Raw genomic sequence first — 18,777 nt, forward strand, 5'->3', positions numbered from 1 at the left:
CCACTCCCTCAATTCATTGTATCTCGACGTCTCCAAGTTTATGACCAAGGCTGGGCTCCCATTACACAAGTTTCTGCAGCCTCGAACACTCACCTAAAATAACAGCCTGGACAGTGAGTGCCAGTAGGTTTTGAACCCGGGAACACATCGCAGCCCAACTCAAACATGTTCGAATTCAACTTTCACGGGTACAGCTTTAACCAGCAACAACTTCCATTTATATAGTGCATTTAACGTAATGAAATGTCCCAAGGCGTTTCACATGAGTATTATAAGACAAAAAAAAAATTGACACCAAGCCACACAAGGAGAAATTGGGGCAGATGACCAAAAGCTTGGTCAAAGGAGGTAGGTTTTAAGGAGCATCTTAAAAGGAGGAAAGAGAGGTAGAGAGATTTAGGCAGGAAATTCAAGAGCTTAAGGCGTAGGCAACAGAAGACACCACCACCAATGGAACCAAACATCCCAAGATGCTTCATAGGAGCCTTATCAAACAAAAATTGACACCAAGCCAAATAAATGGGACATTCGGACATGTAAAGAAAGTCTTGCATTTATATAGCACCTTTCATGACCTCAGGGTATTCCAAAGCACTTTACAGCAATGAAGTAGATTTTTTTTTAAATATAGTCACTGTTGTAATGTAGGAATCACATCAGCCAATTTGCGCACAGCAAGCTCCCACAAACAGCAATGTGATAATGACTAGATAATCTGTTTTTTTAGTGTTGGTGGTTGTGGGATAAATATTGACCAGGTACCAGGAATAACTCCCCTGCTCTTCTTCTAAAAAGAGTGCCATGGGGTATTTTATGTCCATCTGAGAGTGATCCATCTAGGCCTTGGTTTAACATTTCATCCAAAAGACGACACCTCCGACAGTGCAGCATTCCTCAGTACTGCACTCGAGTGTCAGCCTAGATTGGGGCTTGAACCCATAACCTTCTGACTCAGGTGAGAGTGCTACCAACTGAGCCACGGTTGATCCTGCCTGGACAGTGACTGCCAGTAGGTTTTGAACTTGGGAACACATCACAGCCCAACTCAATCCTGCTTTCATTCACTTCCACAGGTGACCAAAAGCTTGATCAAAGAGATAGGTTTTAAGGAGTGTCTTAAAAGGAGAGAGGGGGATGGAGAAGCAGAGAAGTTTTGGGAGGAAATTTCTGAGCTGAGGGCTTAGATGGCCAAAGGTACAGCCTCCAATAATGGCTGACGGCATAGCCATCAATGGTGAGGGGAAGGAAGTGGGGATGCACAAAAGGCCAGAGTTGGGGAACGCAGAGTTCTCAGAGGGCTATAGGGCTGGAGGAGATTACAGTGACAGGAATGGGCGAGACCATGGAGGGATTTGAAAACAAGGATGAGAAGTTTAAAATCGAAGGGTCGGTGGACCAGAGGCAATATAGGTCAGCGAGCACAGGGGTGATGGGTGAATGGGACTATGCGAGTTAGGATACGGGCAGAAGCATTTTGATTTGAGTTTAATTTTATGGAGGGTGGAAGATGGGAGGCTGGCCAGGAGAACATTGCAATACTCGAGCCTGGAGGCAACTAAAGCATAGATGAGTGTTTCAACAGTAAATAGGCTGAGGTTGGGACAGTGATAGGTGATATTACAGAAGTAGAAATAGGCGGTCTTGGTGATGGAGTGGATATGGGGTTGAATGTCAAGGTTGCAAAGTTTGGTTCAGCCTCAGACAGTAGCCAGGAAAGTGAGGGGTGGGGTGGGGAAGAAATCGCTGGTTGGGAAATGGCTTTGATCTTCCAAATGACAACACAGATGTCAGTGGAGAGGTCAAGTGCAGCCCCTTAAAGGGGCCATGCAACCAAAAAAAGAGGGAACATTGGCCAGCATACATGTGGAACCGGATTGTGTTTTTGGATGATGTTACCAATGAGCATGTAGATGAGAAGTAGGAGGGGGTCAAGGGGTAACGATGCAGAGTTGGGAAGAGATGCCATTGCAGGCAATTCCCTGGCTATGACTGGATAGGCAAGAGTGGAAGCAAGCAAGGGTAATGCTACTCAGTTGAACAACAGAAGAGACGAGTTGGAGGAGGATGGTGTGGTCAACAGAGTCAAAGGTTGCAGACAGATAAAGGATAAAGAGCGATATTGCACCATGGTCACAGTCACATAAGATGTCATATGCCTTTGATTAGGGGCATTTCAGTGCAGTGGAAGGGGCAGAAACCTGATTGGGGAGGTCCAAATGTAATAGTCTGGACTTTGCAGTCATCAGCAAAGGGACAGCATCACCGCTGACCTTGAAGAAAGCTGCCCACAACAATTTAGCGGGCTCTAGCGCGTTGATTTCCCCTATTCTGACGTCAGTTTCAATCTGGTGCCATCTATAGGGGATCTGTGCTGTCCAGCAATAGTGGTATCAGGCAGGCCGAGCAGCCAATCAGATTGAAAAATTCTTAGACAACAAACCAGGAAATAAGAAGCAGAGATTATAATTAACTTTTTAATCATTTTACAGAATGCAAAGATTGGGACATACACATGGGATTAAGGTGGAAGCTGAAATAACATAAAACAATCTTTAAAAGCATGGAATTTTCATCATGATGGAAGAATCGCCACTCACCACTTATAAAATTACTTTTTCAGGGCCAGAGAGGTTGTTCAGCATTATGACTTAGTACGCCGTTAAAAACTCAGTTACACCTCATTCAACAAGGCTTAACATTTCCAAAGTTTAACTACGAATGTACGGGCACCAGAAGTTGTTGTTCGTTTTACACAGAAATGACGGCAAGCGCTGGCAGTTTCAGGATCATTACAATCGCAAATTCTGGGCCCAAGTTGTGGGAAAGAAGGGCATGGATTTGGGAGGCAACAACACGGTCAAGGTCTTGAGAGGAAAGGGAGTTTGGAAATGGGGTGGTAGGCAATGTTCCCTCTAATTCTTTTATCGTGCACAGTCCCTTGGCTGCGCAGCCCATTCAAAATGTTCTCGTGTACGCGGTTTCTTCCACGTAAAAGCCGGTGAACAGCCTGCACGGGACCTCCAGGCTGCTGCTTGGCAGGAACATTGGTGATAGGGTGATTTTCTTTTTTGACGGAGGTGCTTGATGATGGAAGATTTGAAAACGAGAGCAACAGTACCGGAGGAGAAGCAACCAATTATATCAGCTAGCATGGGAGCCATGAAGGAATGTTGGGTGGGTGGTTAGAGGTCGAGTGAAAATAAGAGTCTACAGAGAAGGAGATGGTTTGTATGGACACAATGAGCTTTGAGAGGGCACGGCAGGAGAGATACTACATAAAGATGCTAGTTCAGGGGTAGGGCAAGGGAGGGATACAGCTGAGGCAGCTAAATAGATGGTCCCAACCATAGATAAAGAAGTCCATGATCTCTTCACACTTGTCGGAGGCAAGGGTTGAGGGGGAAAGGGAGAGTGGTTTAAGGAACAAACAACTTGCATTTATATAGCAGCTTCCATGACCACCGAACGTCCCAAAGCATTTTACAGCCAATGCGATACTTTTTACTTTTTGAATTGTTGTCATTGTTATAATGTAGGAAACGTGGTAGACAATTTGCAAATAGCAAGCTCCCTCAATCAGCAATGTAATAATGACTAGATAAACTATTTTTTATTAATGTTGATTGAGGGATAAATATTAGTTAGGACACTGGGGGTAACTCACCTGCTCTTTTTCAAAATAGTGCCATAGGATCATTTACATCCATCTAAGAAAGCAGACGCAGCTTCGGTTTAACGTCTCATCTGAAAAATGACACCTCGACAGCATTCCCTCAGTATTGCACTGGAGAGTCAGACTAAATTTTTGTGCTCACAACCTTCTGATTCTGAGGCAACAGTGCTACAAACTGAGCCACAGCTGACACATGGAGATGGTGGTAGTGAAGAGAAGCCAGGGTTATCTTTGCATTCAGGATCATTCTGTAGTTGTGAGCATTTTTGGCAGAGGAGAACAAGGCTCGACAGTAGTTATGTGGTCTAGCCAGATCTGGCGATAAATTGCTAAACCAACTGTGTGCCATAAATGTTCAAAACTGCAATCCTTGGACTTAAGGGAGTGAAAGTGAGGGCTGTATCAATGGGAACAGCCAGGATGGGGAGTGTAAGGGTTTTACTGGGGACAAGAGCATCAAACGTAGAGGTGAGGGTATGATTGAACAGATATGGTACCTGCAAATGTATCATGGTGAATGGAGGGCCAAAGGTTAGACAGTTGGGAATTTGAAAGTGTTGTTGTAAGTGATTTTTGTGGGGGGTTTCTCCAGGGGCAGACAGAGAAAGAAGTTGGACATGAGTGGTGATGGATACAAGAAAGTGATCAGAGATGGCCTTGTTTCTGATTGGGATGATGGGAAGAGAGAGGCCACATCAATTGGTAAGGCCATGAATATGAGTAGGAGACTTTATATGGAGGAAGAGGTTAAAGGAAGGACAGGAGGGCAGTAAACTCAGGGAGGAATAGGTGGCTGAGATGGGAGGTTATAATCACCGAGAATGAGAAGTCATTCTGTGCAGTGGGAGGAAAGCAGTGAGAATATCTTGTTGAGAAACAGTGTGGGCTTGGATGGATAGTTGTGAATGAGCATTTTAAGGCGGTGGCAAAAGAGGTGAGGTGCTCAGGAGAAGGAGGAGAAGGTGTCAGAGGAGTAGGGGGACAGACTATGGTGAGATTTACTGTTAAGGGCTACACTGTACCATGGTGGAAGGTACAGCCAGGCAGGGAGGCTTCAGTAAGGATTAAGGTGTCATCGCCTGTGAGCCAGATTTCACTCAAGGCCATGATGTTTATGTAATTATCCACAATCACAGGGGCTTTGTTCGCAAGTGAACAGACATTCTGGAAGGAAATGTGGAGAGGGGCGGAGATTGTTTATCCATCGGCAGAACCCACAGAGTCAGTGGTGGGAGGGTTGAGTGGGGTAGGAAGGAGGTTGGCAAGATTAGCCCCCAGAATTATTAGGTGCGAAGGTGAGCAAGAGAGAGAAGAATGGGGCATATGGAGGCAATGATGAGTGCCTGGATGGGTCCTTTGGAGAATGCCAAGATAGGCACAGCGGGAAGCTGTGGGCTCATCCAAAAGGGTGTTAAGCCTGGGGCAGCAGCAGGAGAGTAGTAGTATTGAAGAGTTGGGGTAGGGAATGGGGGGGGGGGGAGGGGGGCAATGTATCTGAGAGGCGAGAAGTGAAAGCAGACAGACTGGGTAATAGAAAGGTGAGGAGACAGGAGAGAAGGACACAAGAGTACTAAAAAGAGAAGAAAAAGGGAGATAGAGGTAATAGGTCTGGGTTTGGAACAGCAGCCTAAATATGCATGTGAATGGACAGGGAAACTCAAGTTGCAAAGGTATGGTAAAGATTAGGATACATATGTCCTGGTTGTAAATGGAGAATAGGGAGGAGACTATAAAGGAGAGTACAAAGATGAAGTCAGAGGTCCCGTGGTGGGATGAAGTTGATGTCGATATGGTGGAATTACCACCAGGTGTCTAGGTTTGGCGACAAGGCGAGTGAGTCCAGGAGCTATTTGAGGGGCAGAGAGGAGGCAAAAGCTTAGCTAATGGCCCTTCTGTAAGACAAACTAGTGAAACCATTGTTGCCCTTTGATGGGATCAACTAATTCAGCATAAACCACAGATGGAACTTGGAATCTTCCTGTTTTGTATGGTTCAATACTGCACTACGTGGTGCATTCAACTACTAAAGCCCAATTACACATCTCTGGCACGTACACAACAACCCATACAACTGAAACCAGCCCAACACACGTAGCACATCTACTCCTACTCCACCCGACACACACGTGCATCACGACTACATATTTATTAATCACTAGTGCGGGTTAGGGTTGCCAGATCTGGTTGGATGTATTCCTGTAGGTTTTATCACTTGACCTCTCCATTTCCAATATTTTCATAACTAATAAACAAGTATTCAATGAAAAAAATACACCTTTTTTTTAATGTCTGTGATTTTTTTTTCGCCCTCTGGTTACTTCCAGCAGTGTTTAGGAGATTAATCTTTAATTCCTTTAAACTCCAGAATTATCTTCGTAAATTGGCAACCTTACTGTAGTTGGCATTTCTGCCAGACGCATAGCCACCCACATAAAATATATTGACTAATAAGGGCTTCCAGGACAAACCAAGAATTCTGAGAGGCGCTGCTGTTGCTGGTATTAACTGTGCTTCCCATTATTTGTTTATCCTGTCCAGGCTGCCCTTAAGCTCTGTCCAGACCATGTCTCCTCTTTTCACCCGCTGTTCCCCACAGTAGCAGCTGCCTCTAGAATGCCTTTGGTTGGCAGCCAGCCCATTCAGTTCCAAGTTGATTCATAAGCCTGCTCCACTTTGCCAGATTTTCTCGCTTGCCATTCTACTTACCTAACCCGATTTTGCTCTTTTCACACTCTGTCTCCTATTTGTCTTTTATTCGTCTGATTTCTCCTGTGCATTTCATTTCTGCTCTTTAACCATTTCCCGATTCGCACACCTTAGCACTTTACAGGTCATTCTATGATTTTTCCCATGCGCGTGGTCATGCGTGTGTTTCCCCTACATCTTCTTCTGTTCATTTGTAATAATAAGAAAGGGTATGTACCTGAAACCTTAAGTGTCTTGTGTTTTCTCGATAGATGCTGCCTGACCTGCTGAGTGCCTTCAGTGTTTTTTATTTTTGTACCATCTTAGAAGTTGTTACATTTTGATTCGGCCGTGGAACTGTACTGGGATTCTCCTCGGAAACCTATCCAGGAACCTGTGAAAGGTTTCCCCGACAACGTAGCCAAAAGTCTGGCAAAATGGGTTCGAGCCAAAACTTTCTAACAATTTGGTGGACAGAAAAGATTTCGACTTTTGATCGTGTCGTTTTAGAGGGCTTTCCCCGCCTTTCCGAAGGTCCGGAGTGCAAACTCTCTGCACCAGACACACGGACACATACACCTCTCACAGTCACACACACACACGCATATATCACCGCATACAACATACATCAACCCCACAGCAGCAATTCACTGCTTCCCAATTAAACCATCTCCCACCAACACTCTCAGAGAGGACTTAATGGCAAACCTTCTCGGTTAAAACCTTAACTTCATCTGATACGTAGATGCTGCATAGGCCAACATGCACCTAGGCAACATTTGTTCCTTTATTCTGGAAAATTGCCGAGTGCGAATAGATGGTTACGCTGACACTAGAGATGTGTTTACAAGAATAAGCATCACTGCCAAGTTAACATTTAACATCTATCTTGTTACAAATAACATATTTTAAGAAGTCTGCGTGACGCAGGCAAGTAATTTCAGTTTAACTGATTCTTTTTAAAGTAGCATCCGTGTACAATTTCCAAACAGAATATTTTAATGTTCTGGGGTATATCTAAACAAGAGACCAGTCCTGCTTGATTTTCATTGAGCTCCAAAATAGTCATCCTTTTACAAAAATTGAGGTGGGAGTGATAGAAAGTGATCTTGTTTCACAGAAACCACAGTTCATGAATGTTTACTGCAACTGAAACTGAACTAAATATTTTATATACGGACCCCGAGTCAAATAAGCAAGTGACTCGCGCGGTCCATAAATGACCAAGTGACAGCCACAAATGCTGCACCTAAATGACCTTAATAAGCTTCCCCAATGAGATACTTTTTGCATTCAGTAATGTATTAATTAACATACACGTTGTTGGACACCAACGATAAACCGTGCGAGCGACAGATGTCTGTTACGATATATAGATTTTTTGATCCAGAGCTCTAAGCTTCAGTTTACAGCGCGGTCAAACTGGAGTCTCTTTAGCACTAGATAAAAATCAGCACTACCACCCAACCTCCGTCATAAGACAGACATGCTTCCTGCTGATTATAGAAGCAAGCTGTCTTTTATGACCTGTGATAAATCTACAGAGCACGCTTCATTAAAATACAGTGAAACATGCGGTTCCCATCAAGTCTGCTGCACTAACTACAGTAAACGGGCATTTGGTGCACCGTATTCTGCATTACATTCAGCTCTTTCTGTCTCAACATTACAAGGGAGCGTGGTGTCCCAGAACGTTCGAGGCTGTTCGCCCGTTGAGAAGAATCAGCGCCCTTCTGTATAAGCCCCATCGCCACAAAGCCGCTTTAAACAGAGGATGCATGTGGGTCAACATTTTGAGTTCATTTATTTAAGCCCCCCTTTTCCCAGCACAAATATATGCTAGTCTAGTCTAGCCGCGTAAAACAGCTCAGGTACAATCAACATACAAAGCACTAAATGGGTATGCCCTAATCCAGTTTAAGACAGAAGATTAGTTCGTCAAAATGCATCCAAAACATTTTGCCAAACAACGTGTAGCACTCGGTAATGTAACCAAGCGGCTATCCACGGCAAGATGGAACACACACGAGGCAATGTTGTTTGTATTTAAATGATAATGAGCATAATATACACTGTCGTAAAAGTATATACACAGCAGGCAAAAATACAACAAGGATGTTAAGTTAATCACAAACTATTTTGATAGTGTTTATATCGTGTTGAAACGCAGTTCTAACTGAGTTAAAGAACACCCCTGCGTGCTGGACTAACGCATTTCATTCTAGCAATTGAGGCGGCAGTATACGGACAACCAGAAAGAAAGCCAAAACTGGCTTGCAAATGGAGCATGTATGCATGGGGTTGCACTCTATGTAAACAGTGACCTACGGCACCGCTTGTGACCTACGGCATAGGTTGATCACACTACAGATTCATGCATTCATCATAATTATTGCCAACACAATACACTTATTTTATCAGCAGTATGCTTAGTCTCCTACAATGAAATATAGCGAGCAGCAGACACTTTTATCCACTGCAATCTGAACGCACACGATTGCATCCCACAGGTGAACTAACTTCCTCACGTACGTCCCAGATTCACAAAGTGAGAATAGCATCTTTCGACCAGAAAAATGGAACATATGGTAAGTGAGGATTAAACACACGGACACATTATAATGTCACCGCCATATTCACATCTTCCCTACCTTACAGCTTTTAAAGCCAATGTGCACGGCTAAAAGTTGTCTTCAATCATCAGGATTATTCGCTACCATATCTGTCCGAAGACAAGTGCTGGTTATTCATGTTTGGTTGTGTGTGTGTGTGCTATAAGGCAGTGTAGCCGGGTCACGCCTCAAGGGAGCAGCTGTAAGCACGTGATACGTGTTCAAGTTTTACCGCATGACCTCCACACAGCTCACAGCTGGCTGCACTTCACCGGCACGGATTCGTTCAAACTTCCCTACCTTTTAAAATAAAAAAATCAACAATAATGTCTAGATCCCAAAATGGCTGCGTTTATTTTCACTGTCCAAGGTTCCCCGCGTATTTGTTTTAACCTTTGGAACCCTTCTGCAAATGATAATCAAAACCTTGGAGTGTATAAATAAAACAGTGACACATTTGTGAATCGTTGGGCGATTCTGGGCGATTTTGCCATCACGAGAGGCTCCTATAATCTATTTCAAATCTCTCCGTCTGATCTTTCAAATCGCAGCTCTATTAAACGTTTAGAGCAGATGTCGTGCGATCCTTACAAGCTCCTTAATTACCATGTAATTTGCTGGATGCTGGTAATACGTGCAAGGGGCTCTACGTTCTACACTCCTTGCCATTCTACTAACAAAAGATTCAAATGGTATCTAAGGTCTAGTAAATTACAACGCAGTGTATAAAAAAGGGTATAGCGCAGACCGATTAGGACTTTCTAGGCGTTGACTCCTTTCCAAACTGGCAGAATGTGTTTGTAGAATTGGTTTCGCTAAGGGATGATTTGGCAGCACACATACATTTATAATGTTCTTGTCTGAGAGTTGTCTGTTCTAGAAATAGTCATGTGCCTAGCAGTGGATCTTCTGAAAGAGTGAACACGTTTTGACAGCTATTTCGCCGCAGTTTTTGAACGCTGCTTTTGCAAATATCCCAACATTTTCATCTAATAACTTTGTGTTGGCGAGGCTCCTTGGATTGTCTTTAGACATAATCTTTCAATGCTTGTGCCAAGCTGATTGTTTATAGAAATGGTTTATTGCTGATTAATTTGTGAGAATATCTGAATACATGGTGTTGATATTGCACTGTGGAACACTCTTAAAATCAATTCAAAAAATCAAAACCTATTTAACATAGAAAGGCTTGCATTTTTACAGAACTGTATCAATTTCCTTAGAAGGGTCTCAAAGCACTCTACATACAGTGAATTACTTTGTAACGCAATGATTTATACAGGCTAAGGCGAGTTAATATGTTCTTGATGGTGTTAGTTGTAGGAGAGAAGTTGGTTAAAGACAACAGAAAACCTCTATGCTCTTCCAATAGTAGCACCCCAGGATCTACATTGCCTACCTATACCCCTGAACAGGCAGGCAGGGCCTCAGTGTAACATCTTATCTGATGGAGGGCATCGCCAATAATGTAGCAGTGTGTCTGCACTGGAATGTCAGTTAGATTATGTGCCAAATTCTGGGATAGAGTTTAAACTGAGAAGCACAGTGCTGCAAATTGAGTCAAGCTGGCCACAGGCACAACCAGAATGATTAAGAATTTCCCAACCAATATTTCCAATCTCCCAGGAAGGCATATTTTCTGAGTTTCAAGTACAGAGCCTTGGAACAGGGACGACTCCCTCTTTAGAAAATTGGGCTTGTGGCTGTGGCCACATGCGCCAAATTCACATACCTCTGATTTCCTGACCAGTAGTTTTTAATTTAAAAAATGAAGCTGTGCTATCAGCATGTATGGGCCTCATTTAAATTGATCCATTAAGTAAATATGGTCCCCTAACAGAATTCCCAACTGTGGGTAAGAGTATGCCCACAGCATGCCACTTACCTGTTTTACATGGGTGCATCAGGAGCCTGGGGCCTGATTGCTCAAGCACAGCATCATATTTATTGGCTACGTTTTTTTTTGGCTTGCATTTCCTGTTCATTTTGTCCCATGCATTTGTTGCTTTTGTTGAGAACTCAGCCATTTTTGCTGCCAGTGCTTTCCTTCAGTTTTTTGGTTGCTGCAGGCATTTAAATGGTGCTGTGCAAAGTGCTGAGCAGTGACATTCCTTGCCAAGTTCTTACATTTGCTGAATTCTAAATTAGGAAGAAGAGTTCCTTTTTTGAAAGGAAACCAGTGTGGGATGGGGGAGGAATGGCTCATCGTACACCAGGGCCTCTGCAGCCATGACCGCTGACTCCACTGAGAAACCCCTGACTAGCAGAAAAAGGACTTGAGCAGGAAGCCTGAGTATATTTTTCCTATTCTATGTACACCGCCTTCACCAGCACAAGAAGTATGCCATGCAGCTTTTGCACCATGAAAGAGTATGTCCAAGAAGGCAATGGCTGTGTACAATGCTTCTAATGGTGTCTCCCAAACCATATCACACTTCCCAACTTAGGTTCATGTCACACTTGATGACTCTAAAAGAAGTGTTCTTCGCACGTCTCTGCGGTGTCATTGTAGTTATTGACTACATTTGTTTGCACCCTTCTCCTTTAATGGCTTACTGCAGTCCTGTAAGAGCTGCTACCTTATTGATCCCTAGCCAAGTGTGCTACAAGCCAAGCTTTACCATTTTGCTGAAGCTTATTCAGATTAAAGGGAGAGAAACTCATCTGAAAATTGGTTCAGGCCAGGCCACTGCGCTACAGTTGCAGGCAAGTCAGTGCACTGGGCCAGCTCAATCCCATTTGTCCCATTATCAGAAGATCAGGGTTTTTAAGTCCACAGGCACCTTCCCTTTTATTTTGGATTTCACTTTGCAGCATTGATTGTAAATTCAGTGATGATTATTTCTGTCACTCAATATTTTCATTTTTAAAAGCAATGATCTGCACTTGCACTGCCTCTTCCTTCATGTTTAGTGCAGTGGTAGTTTCAGCAGCATGTTGTGCTGAATGGGTCTTTATTTCTGTTGTGTCTGCCAGTATCTCTACATGATGCGCCATCAGAGCAAATCTCATCAAAGTTCAAGAAATCAAACTCCAAATCCTCTACTCTGCTAGATTCAGACTGTTTTTACACTATAACTGCAGTGTCAGTGTGAAATTAAACTGCTTCACACTAACACTACAGTTACAATATGAATAAACCCTTAAAAGAAAAGGTGGATCTGGAAAGCATCAGGTTAAGTATTTATACAATTTGCTTTTAAAAGTTTATCCCAGGCTTTCCTTTCTACGGACACCTGTGTTCTTTTCTCAGCAGCTGGGACTGATCATCTCCTAACAATACCACCCTTAGCCCCCATCCCCAGCATCACCCAACACAGAAAAGATTAAGTATTTTATTTAACCAACAATAAACATCTTTTGCTGGACATAATTTTTCCAAACAGTGGGAGCATGAGAGTGCATCTTGCGGTGGATAAATCAAGATGTGCATGCAAGGATTGTTTTGGAATGGAATATAAAGTATAGTGTGTCTGTGTGTGAGAAAGCAAGTGTACATTAATGTATGTAAGTGAGTATATATACACATGAGTATGAGTGAGTGCATGCCTGCATGTGTGTGACAGAGTGAATGCGTTTAAGTGAGATGCACTTCTTTCTGACATTGCTGGCTATGAACTGAAATTGCAGTCACAATCCTGCACACAGACCATGGTATTGATTACCCAGGCCATAATGAGGTTAATGAAAAGTTAAAGGACAACCAGTGTGCCTACATCATTTATTGATGGTTTCACCTATAAAACTGACACCAACAAGATCAACATTTTCCATGTGGTGAATCACTGTTATTTAATGAAGTGCAAAATTGTAAAATTCTTTCCCTCCCCTTTCTGTAATACAATAACCTATTAAAATGATCAGTATGAAAACAGGATTCTCCCGATTACAACTCAAAGTTTGTAAGTGGCCAGCAGGGTGAATGAAGACTGAAGAAATGAAGGTAAAATATGAATAGATTATAGGAAGTAGAGGCCAATTAATAATGTGCATTATTTGAGCTGTTAAAGTGATAACGTGATTATTGGTATTCTCTAGTGATTACTTCTCATACTACTTTCAGCATTCTATATAAACAACAGAATTTCTAATTTTCAAAAAAACACAAAATTGTACAGGATAGCAAATTGGTCGATTTATTTAAAGGGATCTGTGAAAGCTCAATAGTATGATCAGCAAGGTTTACCAAGCTATTGTGTTGCCCAGTGTGCTGCATCCTCAACACATTGTGCCAACGTGTTCCAAATTTTTTTTAACTCTTCTAATTAATTAACATTAGCAACAGAAATAAACCAAAAGATTTTGCCATACTCTCTAACCCCTAGGCAGTAGCATGTTCAGGGAAACTCCTCTCTCTAGGATCCGACTAGTTTTATTTGTTTCAGTTCACAGACTTGTGATACTGAAATAAACATTAATATCTGAAACAACAGAAATACCTTTGTCACTGTAATATTGACTATAAAGTTGAAATGCAAAACAATTCACCTAAAAATAAATATTATCTCTTGTTCCCTTTTTTCTACCTTATTCCCTCACTTTTTCTCTCTGTCCTATTATTTATGTTAACTGCTTCCTACCTACTCGAGATTTTTTTGGTATTGCTTTTAACTTCAAATTGTTTTGCTTGGGTTTCTTCTGCATCCATGCTCCCACTATCCATTTTGGAAACCAGCACAAACATTTTTTTTGAACAGTTTTTGTTGCCTGAATACTAGCTTTATAGCCCAGTTTTGCAACCAACCACAAAATTCAGGAGATGGACATGTTTGTATCAAAGATGTAGCTAGTCCAGTCTTTCAAGTGAAAACTACATCCAAACATTGAAGTGCTTGTGGCTGTTGAGTAAGCTCATTAGGGGCCCCTGCAGCCCAAAGCTACTTGTCCATAGACTTCTGAGAGTTCCCTCCCCCCAGTAAGTATCCTGTTTTTTGGAGACTGAGCCCAATACCACCAGAGCAAGAGTTCCCATAAAAGGAAGGCCATACTAATAAAAGGAAATGGGAAGTTGGCCAACCAAAATCAATATTGGGTACTTCAAAATACAATCATCAAAATTAAATCAATAATGCAATCAATCCTTTGACTCCCACTGGTGAAGGAAAGCTTCAAGTGAACTGGTGGTCACCGCAGGATCATACTTTATGGTCACCCAGGCACATATCAAATATGGACAAGCAGTAAGCAAGACCTTTCCCAGTGGTCATTCACATCATGGACCTACCACTGGTTGATTTAACCAAACCAAATAAGAGGTCCTCTGAACTGTTCTACATATGACCAAAGTAAAACAACATTGCTGAAAAGTGCAGCCATAAATTAAGGAGAAAGTTCTTCAAATTGTGAAATAGGGGCTGCAACTTCTAACACAACAAATGCAAATGGAAACAGTCTTTTATTGGCTGCAAAATGCATACGCAGCTGGAACAAGATTACAGTAGTGTAGGTACTAGATGCCCACCATAGCGTCAGGCATCAATCTCCAATCCAGTATCCAGTGGTGCTGCAAAGCATCCCTGAAATCTTCCCCTGCAGACCTTTGTCTTTGACAGATGATAAAACCACCTGTCAAGTGACTATTGAAGGCAAGTGCAACACCAACTAATACAGGAGATCCAGTGCTCAGGGTGTTAAACTTTAGATTAAGTTGTTAAAGACAATTGGGATGACATCATACTGTGTAATATTTGCATGCAAATACATTAATGCATAGGATTATTTCATGCTGAAAGGCAACCCATCAAAATTCTGTTCACACAATCAGTTGATTAAAAAAAAATAAAGTACAGCTTCCCCTGACTATTCAGAATTTATCCAGTTAGTAATTGAGTAGTACAAATTGAGGAAGTCTGTGCTAAGTTAGCTGATATCAGTCAACAAGGCAGATGGTTCCTGGGCTGGCAACTCCCTAGGAAGCAACTCTATCCGTTGCCATCCGTTGCCCTTTCTCCCACAGTACATTCCTTAAAACCTACCTCTTTGACCAAACTTTTGGTCATCTGTCCTAATTATCTCCTTATGTGGCTCAGTGTCAAACTTTGTTTGGTAATGCTCCTGCGAAGCACCATGGGATGTTTTACCAAGTTAAAAACATTATATAAATGTAAGTTGTTGTTGTTGGGACTCTGCAGTAAACCTCATTGCCATGGTTTAGGCCTGGGGTTCCTATTCATGATTGCTATCTAGGATAACAGATGCAACTGCACAGGTGAGGACAGGATTGGCTTTGGCTGCAATGTCCCTACCAAAACTGAATAGCTAGGTGAAAAATGGCCACTTGGATAAGGTACCTGATTTTGACTGAAATGTTACCTCAGCAATGTGACTGCCTTCACAAAAGAAGGGAGAGGGGAGGTGAAAGAAAATAGTACTGTACCCATCAGTTCTTAACTAAAATTATTTTGCTGTTATTACAATGCAACTTTTGTTCTGTCCTAAACTGAGATTTCTGACACACCAATATCAAAAATGCTAAAGAGGGGAACAATTGGTTAGACACTGGCCTTTCAGTTTGGCACTTGGGTTGAAATCCAGATCAGAATAATAAGATGATTCCTATCTGCTGATTGTATGGGTGTTATGTGGGCAGTCTCAATCAATTTCCTAGTGTGGATGGGCCTACAGTATAGAACTGTCCCCAATCTTACACTAAATGGCAATCTCATTTGGGGGGCGGGGGGAAAGGGGACACAGAAGATGGCTGATCTGGGTAATAGAAAAGCTATCACCCTGAATAAGTAGGGTATGTTATTCTGAGGCTGAGGCAGAGGAGAAGGAACTCTGCATTGGCTGTCTATGCCAGATCTGCGAATGTTTGATATTGACAGAGTGGGGTGAAATTCAATTTTGGTGGGATGCAAACAGATGGTAGAGAATTGGCCGTTCATTATACAAGCCTTTCCATTTAAGTCAATGGACGGGAAAATTGGGGAGGGTGTACAACAGCTGACCGATTCGCTACCGAAGGTTTTGCGCCCCCATTGAAGTTGAATTTCACCCCATGGCTGCTTGAAATGGGAAGAGTTCCGTTCCCCAGTCCCAAAAAATGTTACTGCTGGCCCGCATCATTTTTCCTCTGCACTGCACTCTGGTACCACTAGTCTAATTCTACAATTGAAAAGAATGGAGTACCAGTCTCATCAATTGGCAGAAATCTCACTGTAATCAGCGACCAGTAAGCACCACACCAAAAATTTAGGCACACACATGCAGAACTTCAAGCAGCATAACTCCAGCTCCCAACATGGATCACTGCTCAAATGCTGAATAGTAATGGACTGCAAACTTCAGTGTAGTAGCAGCATTAAGTACACTTTGAAATTGCCCACAGCATAGTCTGTACTAAATGATTTAACACCGAGTAGCAGAAAATGGCCAGGGTTTTCTGCTTCTGTGCTTGCCAGCCTGCGAGTTTTCTGTCCATTCACTTTAATGGATGGAAATTTACGGGCTGGCAAGCAAAGAAGCGAAAAGTCCCAGCCAGGAAACTTAAGACCAACAGCAGTATTTAATTTTCCATTACAGTAAAACACCTATGGAACTTTGTTAAAAACAGTTTTTCAGTTTGACAAATAAGCATGGATTTAAAAGGACTCGTACAATACATTATGTGTACTGGCGAAAGATAATCAGTGGCAGAAATGGCTTACTTGATCTAGAGGCTTAGAAATTCAATGCAAAAAATATGGATTGAGATAAATGGCAGTGCACCTAACAACTGAAAGACAGCTCAGATGGTTCAGACATACAAGTACAGTGAGTAGTGACAGATGTGTGATGATTGTTATAGAGAAATCATTACCAAGAGGAAGACTTTGAAAATGTCGGTTAGATTCTATTAATGATGATTTTGGGCTAAGCAAATCAGTTTTGCTTTTGTGAAAGCAGTACATCTGAAAAGTATAAAGCAGTAAAGTAGCGATTCATTAACCCATCATTAATGTGATAGCAAAACTATGTAGCCCATGGTCTGTTTCTTTCCTGGGGAGTAATGGAATAGTTAAAAATCTTGAAGTGAAAGTTGTTGCTGATACACAGTTTGCATTTGCAGTGGTTACCAGTGTGTTTGTAATATAAATGAGCTATGATATTACACCCTGCCTTCAGACGCAAATGTAGTGAGCAACATCTTGAGAGGTGTTTTTCTCCCTGCCTACAAATGCAAAAGCACTATAAGAAGCAAAATGAAATAACTGCCTTGCTGTCAAGTCCATCATTTCATTCTGGCAGTGTGGCTTACAGTTAACCTCACTGCTGGTTGGTATAGATCTTCTTCCAAAATTGGATTAGGTCTTAAACCTTTAGGGACAACAAGGAGTACCAAAGTTGGCTTCTAGTTGCAACTCAAAATGCCATATTTATATTAAGAAAAACGAATCAAAACAAATTCCAATGCTTATCACCCGAAATATTATTCAATATGCAGGAAAGCTACCAATTAACAAGCAGCAAGCAAATAGGAAAACTACCTATAAAGAATCAGTCACCAATAAACAATTAGCAAGGAGGCGAAGTGGGAAACAATGAAATCACTGAAAATGCTTTTGGTGCCGTGTTGCTGTCTCAGTACCTCAGGAAATAAGAGGCAATTTTACAAAATTTCATTACGAGTATGGAATCTCACCTGTCGACGGAATATATCAGGAACACCTTTAAGATTTTCTGATAATTTTAATGGGTATCAAAGGGAGCACACACTCAAATTCCTGATTTGCACTCCTGGTGGGCAAAGTACTGTGCCAGGATTGTGATTTTGTAAAATTACCCCAATAGGATTAAAGATTAAGAGCTCAATTTTCCCCAAAGCCGTTTTTTTGGGTAATTGAAGAGTTACGCCCATTTTTTGGGGGCCCCAACCACACCAAAAAAAAATCATCCAACTTTCCCCATTTGAATTATTCATTTTGGCGCAGCATAGCCCGTCCTTTAGCTTTGCGGGTGGAGCCTCAGATCTGCACTGTTGCTAGGGTAACGAGGGACACACTGCGGGCTGAAGCTGGAAAGTGAAACATGCAACACATTCTGGCCAGCTCGCAGCAACCTGCACAAGCACCTTGCACATTGCAGCAGCATTCCATCATTAAATTATTAAAGTGTTTATGCCAAAAGTCTATCCCCCCAGCCACTTTCCCCACCCTCCCCCCCCTCCTCCCCTCCCAGTGCCGCTCCTAATCCTGGCCAAAAGGCCTCCCTCCTGCCAGTTACCACTGTTAGCCCTGGCCGAAGGGTTTCCTTCCTCCCAATGCTGGTTGCCGCTGCTAGCCCTGGCTGAAGGGCCTCCTCCTCCCAATGCTGGTTACCACTGCTAGCCCTGGCCGAAGGACCTCCCTCCTCCCGGTGTCGGGTGCCGCTCCTAACTCTGGCCGAAAGGCCTCCCCCCCCTCTCCTCTATCCTCTCTCTCCCTTTCTTCTGCTGCTGCTGTCCGGGCCGTGGAACTGCATCTGCTGTGCTGATTTCCATACCTACGCCAATTTTCTTAACTGCTCAGAAGGTTTTTCCACAGTGGTCACATACGCCATCCTAAAATTGGAGTAAATCGGAGCTGGCCAAACTTGCTTAAATGGCCAGAATTGGTGGCAGGTTACGCCCCCAATGTCGCAAAAAAAAAAGTAAAAAAGTCATAACTAACTGAGTTACACTGGCACATAATCTTTGGGGAAACTTGGATATTTTAATTTAGGCCAAAAAAAACGGTGCAGATAACTGGGGAAAATTGAGCTCAAGGTTTCCAAAACAAGTAATGCATAAATACTTAAATAATACATTAAAAATATTTAAGCATACCCATAAAATTCCACGCATCTTGG

General features: G+C 42.5%; 1 protein-coding gene across 8 annotated transcripts in view; it reads right to left on the minus strand.

Moving 5' to 3' along the window:
- Nucleotides 1-18,777, minus strand: part of bcor (BCL6 corepressor) — a 344,096-nt gene that overhangs the window by 208,906 nt on the left and 116,413 nt on the right. Inside the window, exon 1 of one of the 8 annotated variants that reach the window (XM_070893433.1) lies at nt 9,010-9,110. The exons of the other annotated variants lie outside the window; for them this stretch is intronic. The gene's annotated coding sequence lies outside the window, so the exon portion shown is untranslated. Of the gene's footprint in view, nt 1-9,009; nt 9,111-18,777 lie in introns of those variants that run through there. 8 annotated transcript variants of the gene reach the window in all.

Source organism: Pristiophorus japonicus, chromosome 11 (assembly GCF_044704955.1).
Source record: "Pristiophorus japonicus isolate sPriJap1 chromosome 11, sPriJap1.hap1, whole genome shotgun sequence".
Lineage (NCBI taxonomy): Eukaryota > Metazoa > Chordata > Chondrichthyes > Pristiophoridae > Pristiophorus > Pristiophorus japonicus.